This window comes from Lactuca virosa, chromosome 4 (assembly GCF_052849685.1).
Source record: "Lactuca virosa cultivar CGN04683 chromosome 4, Lactuca_virosa_CGN04683_v6, whole genome shotgun sequence".
Taxonomy (NCBI): domain Eukaryota; kingdom Viridiplantae; phylum Streptophyta; class Magnoliopsida; order Asterales; family Asteraceae; genus Lactuca; species Lactuca virosa.
In genome coordinates, this window is record NC_136429.1 from 502,939,253 (window position 1) to 502,949,990 (window position 10,738).

General features: G+C 40.7%; 1 pseudogene; it reads right to left on the reverse strand.

The window, feature by feature from the left end:
• Positions 1-6,963: 6,963 nt before the first annotated feature.
• LOC145107016 (uncharacterized) lies at positions 6,964-9,807 on the reverse strand (annotated as a pseudogene).
• Between the last annotated feature and the right edge of the window lie 931 nt (positions 9,808-10,738).

Consider the following 10,738-nt stretch of genomic DNA (forward strand, 5'->3'; position numbering starts at 1 on the left):
CCCAATGGGATAATTTCTCTATTTTTGTAACATCCTGTTACCAGGTATTTTATTATTTATTGTATCTTTATCAAAAGTGACACATTTGGTCCCTTGAAGGAAAAGCTTGTAATTTTGGACGTACGCAGGGCGTATGTAAGAGTACGCGTAACGTACTCATGCAGCATGAGAATCATGGATGACTAGCTAGTACGCTCGGCGTATGTGAAGAACATCATGCGTACTAGCCCAGACTCCAAACCCTAATTCTAAGGGTTTCTCCCTATTTAAAGAGCATGATGCCCTCATTTAGTTATCCTTATCAGCCACCAAACCCTCCCTAAACCCTAATTCTGAGTTATGTTGATTGTGTGAGCTTTTGTAAGCATTTTGAGTGTTCTGGGTGATTGTAGTGGAAGAATGAGACTATAGAAGAAGGAGTGGGTGCTAGCAAGCGTATGGATCCATAACCCTTTCCCCTTTGTGCATCATTTTCATGTATAAAGTCTCTACCTTAGCAAGTTTTTCATTAGATCTTCATGGTTAAAGTTTTATGAACTTTTGTCCCTAAAGGTTGGACCTTTATGAGTTTGGAGCACTCCAAGAATTTGTAGTTGTCCATTCATGCATTCTAGGACATATATATTCATAAAGATGGTTGCTTGATCATTACCTTTGGCTCATGCATGAGTAAAGTAGCTTAGAGTGTAGTAGAAGTTAAAGATTGTTGCATTGGGACTTTTCTAGCCATGTAAAGGCTTAAAGTTGATGAATTTATGGGTTAAGACATCTTAGAATGGTCAGATCTGAGGTTGGGTTAGTTGTCTTAAGGGAATACGACACAAAGTTGTTGAATGTAGAGGTTGACAGAGTACGCCGGGGGTACTCCTGCCTACGCTCCGTGTAGCCGGTTCCACCCTCGACGGGTTCTGATCATGTTGTACGCCTCGCGTTAGGAGAGTACGCCCAGCGTACGCGTTGGGCAGTTGACTTCGTTGACTTTTCACCTTTGGTCAAAAGTCTAGGGTTTTGGACCATGTGAAGGGAAAAATAATATTTTCGCCCTTAGAAGATTTAGTTGTGGGATTCGAACTCGTGGGTTGAGTTTTGGACCTTAATTATTAATTAGGGTTAATTATTTTGTTGATTAGGTGGAGTCTAGATCCGACAGTTCGGGTGTGAGGTTTACTTGTCATCTGTATCAGGTGACTGCTCACCTATCCTCACCTGTGTGGTAGAATAGGTGTATATGTGATGACCAGATGGGTCTTGCTGCTTTTATTATGTATTGCTGATTATATGTGTAACACCCCGACTCCCAAGTATATATTTTATATCTTTAAATTCATTTTCAAATGCCTACTCGACGCGTTGGATGCCACAACTCGTCGTGTAGAATCGGATGTGGCCGCGTTACTTAAGGGACCTACTCGACGAGTTGAGATCCAACTTGATGAGTTGGAGCTGGAATATGAAACCCTAATTTCCATGGTTTTACACCCTTTTTAAAGGGTCATTAGCCTCCCTTACCATCCCCCTTGAGCTCAGAAAAACCCTAATTGCGTCTACTCTCCATTTTTGTGTGTTAAGAAGCTTTGAAGGTGGATCTTATAAAGAGAACTTGAAGTCTAAGGAGCTTGAATCAAGGAGAAGCTTGTGGATCTGATTCTACTCCATCTTGGTATCATCTTGAAGGTAAGAAGTCGTTACCTTGACTTCTCTCTAGCTAGATCTCTTCATGCATAGGTTTAGGTCCATTTTTAGCATATTTGTGGATCATTTCGGGTATTGGGCATGATTTTAAGTTGTAACTTCAGATCTGGATTCCACTAAGTCCTTATAGTCATAAAGTTATCGAATTTAGCAAGATTTGGCCCTTCTCTTTGGCTTAAACCTCTCCCTTAGCTTGGTTTTGGCATTTGGGACCTTGCATGTACGTAAAGTTTGCAACTTTACGTGGAAACCATGCCTTAGGAGGTTAGATCTGCAATTTGGAGCTTTGGGGTAGCTTAAAAATGTCTGGATGAGAATGGAAAGAAAGGAATCGACGAGTTATATGGCCAACTCGACGATTCGGATGAAGATTGCCTGTATTGGTTCTGCATGGACTCGACGAGTCAGTGAGAAGACTCGACGAGTTAGTTAGGGTTTTCCCCGACATTTGGACATCGCATGGGCTCGACCAGTTGTTTGGAAACTCGGCGAGTCAACTAGGGTTTTCACGATTTCTCGAGTTCTGGAAGAACTCGATGAGTGTGTGGGTTGCACTCGACGAGTTGGGGCCACATGGACTGTTGACTTTGACTTTGACTAAGGGTTGACCAATTTGACTTCTGGGGGTATTTTAGTAATTTGGGACTTATGGAAGTAGATTATTGGTGGATGTAGGTGTTTGAGTTTGGAGTCGTATTTGGGAATTTTGACACTTATCATCCCGAGCTACTTGTACTATACTCAAGGGTCTAAAACACCAAGGCCGACCCTTTTTGGATTGTTATCCTGATATGTTATATTCTCGAGTATCGTATGATCTGTTAGATCGATATCTTGGTAGATAAGATGTTATTACGCTGTTATGACCTGTTAGATCGGTTTGTCTGTCTATCGACTGTTATGTAATTATCTGATATATGTGCACATGTTTGATTGGTGGTTGAGGCTTATCTACTTTGTACGAGAGCTAATAGACCTGGGCATTCCAACCCAATGGTTGTGGGCCGTGAGTATTCCATCCCGAGGATGATTGGACTCGTAATGAGTGGGCATTCCAACCCGATGGTTGTGGGTCGTGAGTATTCCATCCCGAGGATGATTGGACCCGTAGTGAGTAGGCATTCTAACTCGATGGTTGTGGGTTGAAGGTATACCATCCCGAGGATGACTGGACCCATAGTATGTTGGCATTCCAACCCGATGGTTGAGGTCCTGGGGCATTCCAACTCGATGGTTGATTGGGCCCATAGTATGTTGTTATTGTATATGTGTTATATGTTATGCGGGTATTTTGGGGGAACTCACTAAGCTTCGGGCTTACAGTTGTTGATTTTGTTCCAGGTACCTTAGATGATCGCGGGAAGGTGAAGGCGTGATCGTGCACCTCCTCATGTTTTTATGATTTGATTTTTGGGATACTCTGATATTAAACTATTTTATAAACACTTCGTAATAATTAACGATTTCTGAATGGTTGAAAAAGTTTTAAATTGGATTTTATGGATGTTACAAGTTCGTATCAGAGCCTTGGTTTGAGTGAATCGGAGGAAACACTCATGTGTATCCAATCTCAAACTGAGGACAGGATTTTAAAATGATTTTTCAAATGGTTTTCAAAATACTAAAAGGGGATGCAAGTGTACGATCAGCCGGAGCCAGTAAGTAGACCCCAAAATACCTTACGGATTATTTGATTTTGTGATATGTTAGAACAGCATGCTAGTACTTAGGGATCTTCAGGAATTGCATGATAGAATTTCCTGATTATATGATGCCTCATAACCTATGGTTTTCCTTATATGAAATTGACATCATGATTGTAGTTGCTTAGTGTATGCATCACGGTCGTACATAATTAAGATCTTATAGCATGAGAATGTTTGTTTTAGCCTTATTTCCTGTTCTTGTTTGATGAAGGGATTAGGGAAGGATCAGGTATTCGAAATTCTATAAGGTCCAACATTATGTATGGCTAGCATACACGAGTGTTGCAGGGTTGGTGGAAGTTTCATGGGTGGGTTGTGCGAGGTTGGTAGGCCATTTGTGAGATATTTAGCCTTCCTCTAGGAGTGAGGATTGAGTGCACGTGATGCATATGTATATTTTTAGGGCGTTGTGATGATACTTGGGACAAATATGGGTAGGTGTGGAAGGTAGTATGGACCCGTACTACTGAAAGCACAGGACCCATATGAGTAGCAAGGAAGTCACAACCCCTAGGGTTTTGTTGGGAGTTGGTTCCCGGATTATTATATGGAATATTTGATATCTTCCTAGTATATTTTCAGTATGGTGGTTACGAGGCGTTTTGTGACTGGATCCATATCGGGATCAGGACAGGGCAGTCAGGGTGCCCCAACAACACCCGAGACTATCGGCCAGGATAGGCCAGCATTGACAGAGGATTGTGTCAGGGAGATCATCCGTGAGGAGGTGGTCGAGATTGTCCGGGATCAGATTCCGGAGATGTTTGGGTCTATTAAGACTGCCATGATGGAGTATTTTGATGACAAATATGCATCCCTTGATGAGACAGCTGCCGCAGCAGCTACAACAACTGTAACAACGACAAGGGATGAGCTAGTCGGGGTTTTCAGTACCGGGACTTCGATAATACGAAGCCCCCGACCTTCGATGGGACTCAGGACCCGATCATAGCCATGAGGTGGCTGTCTGACGTGGATGGATGTTTCTTCATGTGCTCATGTCCTGCTGACCAGAAGGTAAGATGTGCCCTGAAGTTGCAGAGGTCCGGGGAAAAGGACCGGTGGAGGTTGATGATTGGGTCATATACTGATGATCAGAGAGCTGAAGTTACTTGGGAGCAGTTCAGGGAGATGTTCCGCGCTCGCTACATTCCACGGGTCGAGCGCGAGCGGCAGTCACATGAGTTTTTAGATCTGGGACAGGGTACGGAGACGGTGATGGAGATCACCCGCATGTTCACTGAGAGGGCGATGTTTTTCCCGGAGTTTGCTTCTGATCAGGCTCAGATGACACGTTATCTGAGGATGCTCAAGACCGATATCCGTCAGTTTGTTGCTACCCAGCGCTGTGACACACTGCTGGAGTTACAGGATGCCGCTAGGTGGCGTGAGCTAGAGATCGAGTTACAGTTACGGGAGCAAAGGCAGGACCCGACGCAGTCACAGCCGGTGCCAAAGCGGTCTAAGACCGCTGATTCCAAGTCAGGAGGACAGCAGGGCCGCACTTGTGGGAAGTGCGGGAAGGCTCATTCGGGGGTTTGCCGATAGGGGAGCGGGTGCCACAAGTGTGGCAAGCAGGGTCATCTTGCTAGGGATTGTAGGCAGCAGACCCAGGCTTCTGGGGTCAGACTTTATTACCATTGTGAGCAGGTGGTCCATATGAAGGCCCAGTGTCCCTTACTAGCCGGCACAGGCTCCCGCGCCGACTACACTGAGGATTACTGACGGGAGTCAGGGTAGAGCAGCACCCCCGAGGGCTCAGGGACGCGCCTTCCAGCTTACAGCAGAGGAGGCCAGAGCAGCACTAGACATGGTTGTTGGTATGTTTCTATCCCTTATCTTACTGATTATATCTGTTTTATGCTTATATGTGTTGTACCATGTTAGGTACATTCCTAGTGAACTCCTTACCTGCTTTGGTATTATTTGACTCGGGGGCGAGTCGGTCGTTTGTCTCTCAGTCATTCAGTAGGGAGTTCGGTTTGCCGGTAGGAGAGCTAGAGTGTCTGTCGCGAGTCTCTATCGCCAACGAACACGGGGTTTCCGCTTATTCAATCTATCTGGCTTGCGTGTTGGAGATCTTTGGGGTATCTTTCCCGATAGACTTGATTTCGATCCCCATAGGGGACGTATGTGTGATTGTGGGTATGGACTGACTTAGTCACTTCGGTGCCATGATCGACTGCGAGGGTCAGCGGGTGGTAGTTCGAACCCCAAGTGAGGGAGAACTGATTGTCTACGGCGAGGGCACCAGATTGGGATCAGGGTTTTGCTCAGCTGCCAGGGCTCGGCAGTACATTCAGCACGGGTGTGCGGGTTATTTAGCATATGTGGTGGATACGCGGGTCTGGGATCAGACCACGGTTTCATAGGTTCCAGTAGTCAGGGAGTTCGCTGACGTGTTTCCGGAGGAGTTGCCTGGAGTGCCTCTGGAGAGGCGGGTCGAGTTTAGGATCGACCTAGTTCCAAGTGCGTCCCCTGTTGCACTACAAGAAAAACGTGATTTTGCTAGGGAAGGTTGCTATGGAACATATTTTCGTTGTTAATCTGCAATGGATCGTGCTATGGAATGTCGTTCCATAGCAATGTTGCTACCACATTGTCTACGGATTTTATTTCTGGTAGCGAGAGTGGGAGTTGCTAGGGAAAATGCTACCGACTCCATATCCGTTGGTATTATGCTACCGATAGTTCTATGGAACAAAATTTCGTAGCAATTTTCCAATGACATTTGTTACCAAATCACTTTCCGTTGTACTGCTGCTATGGAATTCATCATCGTGGTTAATATGAAACGGAGTTTGTGACGAAAACCAATTCCATAGTTGAATTGCTATGGAAGTACCATTCGTAGGTATTTGCTAGGAAATTCTGCTATGGAATATGATTTCGTTTGCTTGTTTTGCTACGGAACAAAACGCGTAGCTAATTTGTGACGGCATTTATTGGGATGTTGTATGCTTAATTAATTTTGTTATACTATGGATGAATTATTATTATGATCATTGGAGTTTGTAAGATATGGTTTGAATGAAATGTTTTTGAATTGGTAATATGTGGCATAAACTAATCGCTAAAAAATGTAAAAATGAATAGATATTGCTGGCAAGCAGACTCGAACTTAAGCTTATGCTAGAAAAGGGCGCGGTTAAGCCAGTTGTGCTAATCAAGTTGTGTATAATTTATTGAAAACATAGTATTATAATGAATAATTAACAACGAATTCATTACAAAGTTATTTTTAATTACATTAACCGGGCATGTTAAAGTATATATAATCTATGTACATTATTTTCCTTAATAACGAATTCATTACAAACTTATTTTTAATTACATTAACTATACTTCATCACAAAAATAACATGGGTTTTACAAATACTTCATCCTACTCAAACAACATAGCAAGAAAAAATGACTAAAATGTCCTTTTAACAGAATGATGTAAACACAAAAAAACATCCTGGAGCGATGCCCGGGCTTTCTTCCTAGTTTACATTTATGTATTGATATTAAACCAGATTACAAATTAACTTCATCGCAAAAAACATTAAACACACAAAAACATTTAGTCATTATCTTCTTCCTCTTCTTCTTCTTCATTGCTCGATGTACTATACTCATAACTACCCTCGCTGTTAGGAATACCATCATTGTCGTCCTCATGAATTTCACCTTCTTCATCAATATTATTTTCATTATCTGAACCGTTGCTTGACATTTCGTGATCATCATCATGATTTTCTGTATCAGCTAGACTTGGTATAATGATTTCATTTGATTCAACTTCATCTTCTTGGAAAGCAACGTCTTTCTAAGGATGATTTTCATCGGTCCAACCACGAGCTTTAACTTCAAATACAGCCCACCAGTCCGAGTTGTTTGTTTTCGAACTTGGGTAGGGAATGTAACACATTTGAGTGGCTTGCATGGCTAAAACAAATGGCTCGAACTTGTTGTATTTTCTTTTGACGTTTATCTCGACCAAGTTATATTGTTTGTGAACCTTAACTCCTATGTTAGGTGTTGGATCGTACCAATGACATTTAAACAAAACCGTGGTTTTAATTGGGTAACCAGGGTACTCGACTTCTAAAATTTCCTCTACCTTACCATAATAATCACCTCCTTGGCTACTAACACACAATCCGCTATTGGTTGTTGATTTGTTCAGACTATGAGCTTCTGTGTGAAACTTGTATCCATTGACAAAGTATACACTATATAATTTCACTTTTTTGAATGGCATTTTGGAAAGGTCAGATATATACTTGTTGTTTATCGGGATCTTACGTGCCTATATGAAAAATGGTAAAACACTTAATTAGAGTTAATTATAACCATAACAAAAAATAATAAATTTTAAAAAATACAAAAATAACACCCACATAGTTTTGAAACCATAATGCAAAGTTCTTCTCAACTTCAGCTGCAAGGACCTGTTCATCCATATCCCCCATAAGTTCATTCAAATGTTCTTCAAATATTCTGTATATCAACATTTCAATAACATTTTAAAGTAACTATGAATGTAATAAACAAAATCATGCATGTAAATGTTATTCGATCATAGCAATTACACACCAAATGATTATTATAATTAAAAGTGATCATATATTATGTACGAACTTGATGTAATGCTTGATCTTATCTTCGTTAAGGAGTATGCAAGTTTGGGCAGCATGCACTTCCTCATCAGACATCATTCTAATCGTGAATCTTCCATAATGACGCCCATGATATGAAAATATATCTAACATGTCGTTGTTAGCATCCGCTTGCTCATCTCCTCCTCCATCATCATTTCGAGGCAACTTTCTATTACGTGTGGGGACACTAGTCTCAAAATAATGAGAGCAAAATATTGATGCTTTACGTAGGAAGTACGCGTTAACAACGGACCCTTCCACTCGAGCTTTATTTTTCACATCTTTTTTCAATTGATTTAGATACCTATAGTGAAGATTATTTAAATTAGCTTACAAAAATAGCAACATACATTAGGGTGTACCATACAAACCTTTCAAATGGATACATCCACCGATATTGGACAGGACCGGCTATCTTCGCTTCGTATGGCAAATGTACTGGTAAATGTTCCATGGAGTTAAAAATACCAGGGACAAGGATGGTCTCTAATTTACATAATATTATTGGGATCTCGGTTTCAATCCTTTCCATGTCTTTTGTTGTGATTGATGTTGTTGTTAATGTTTTGAAGAAAATACTCAACTCTATTAATGCTTCCCACACTTGTTGTGGCAACATCTCACGAAATGCAATTGGCATCAATCTTTGCATAAAAACATGATAATCGTGGCTTTTCATTCCGAACAGTCTACACCCTGTTAAATCAACACACCTCCCCAAATTAGAAACATAACCATCGGGGAAACGCAATTTCTCCACCCATTGGCATATGGCTTTCTTTTGATTCTTGTCCAGAGTGTAGTATGCTCTTTCATTATCTTCGACTCCTTTTCTCTTCCTACAACAAAGCTTCAGATCTCTTCTGGCTGCCACATTGTCTTTCGTCTTCCCCTTGACATCCATTACAGTGTAAAAAAAGTTTTCAAATACATTTTTAACAATATGCATAACATCAAAATTATGTCTAATGAGGTTTATTTTCCAATATGGTAAATCCCAAAATATGCTTTTCTTTTTCCAACCATGATCGCCACATCTTTTGTTTACATTATCAGCATTTAGTTTAGTCACTTTTACCAAACCTAATTGTTCAATCTCCCTTAAAGTTTGTTCACCATTCTTACTTGGAGGAGGACCTTCTATCACTTGACGAATTCTTCCTGAACTTATTTTTATCCTTTCTATATGGGTGATTTACCTGTAGACATCTTCTATGGCAGTCAAACCATGACATCTTATTACCAGTTTCTAGTCTGAATGCTTGTGGATGTTTCCCACAGTGTGGACATGCTAGCTTACCTGCTGTAGACCATCCGGACAACATTGCATATGCTGGAAAATCGCTTATTGTCCACATCAAAGCTGCTCTTAGATGGAAATTTTGTTTTAAAGATATATCATATGTTACTACGCCTTCTTCCCATAATTGCTCCAACTCTGCAACAACTGGTTGCAAAAATAGATCTATTTTATGCTTAGGGTTTGACGGTCCTGGCACAAGTGCGGTCAAAAACATGTAAGGCTCTTTCATTCACATAGAAGGTGGCAAATTATAAGGTGTTATAATAATAGGCCAAGATGAATATTGTTTTCCAAATGCTCCATGTGGTGCAAACCCATCTGTACTTAGGCCTAATCTTACGTTACGTACTTCTGCTTCAAATGAAGGATGACTTTTGTCAAAGTGCTTCCAAGTTTCTGAATCGGATGGATACCACATTACTCCAGCATCATGTCCATGATTCTCGGAGTGCCATCGCATGGAAGTGGTTGTGGCTTGTGAAGCATACAGTCTCTTCAACCTTGGATTCAAAGGAAAGTAATGCATTTTCTTGAAGGATACGCGAGAACATTTTTTGACCGTTTGTACCTATCTGCATTGCAAAATTTGCAACGATAAAGATCTTTGTCTTGCCTCCAATATATCATACATCCAGATCTGCAGCAGTCAATCATCTCCACAAGCAAACCTAGTGCTTGTATTAACTTTTTGCTCTCGTATAAACTACCTACCATATTATTCTCCTCCGTTAACACATCATTTATCAACTGACAGATAACATCATAACTTTGCTCAAGTATGCGATACTCTGATTTTATATTCAATAGTCTAGCTACAGCAGATAGTTGTGTCACTTTTTTACATCCAGGCCACAGTTCTTTACCGGCTGCATCTAGCATGTCAAAGATATTTTTATCTAGTGCATTTGGCTCCTCTTCGGGATCACTATTATTTAAATAAGGAGCCATTGCATCTATGACCATATCTCTATAAGAACATGCACCTTCACTAAAATTTGTGTTTGAATCATCCACCCTTAAAAACGTATTGTCATCATCAATTGATTTTTCCCCATGTTTATCCCAACACCAATATTCCTCAACAAAACCAAACTTGTACAAATGAGTCTTAACAGTATCAACTTCTGTATATGGTATGTTACGACATTTTATGCATGGGCATTTGATTTTATTTTCGTCCATGAACCTATGTTGACTGGTAGCAAAATCTATAAAAATTTTCACTCCTTGTACGAAAACATGCGATATACAACTACTACTATCTTTTCTTTCATACATCCACTTTCTACTTGGATTGTTCATTGTCTTAAATCTGTAAAGTATAAATGTAAATAACACAATATTAATTGTATGTTCATTAATGTTGATTTGAATTCATATATGACATTTGA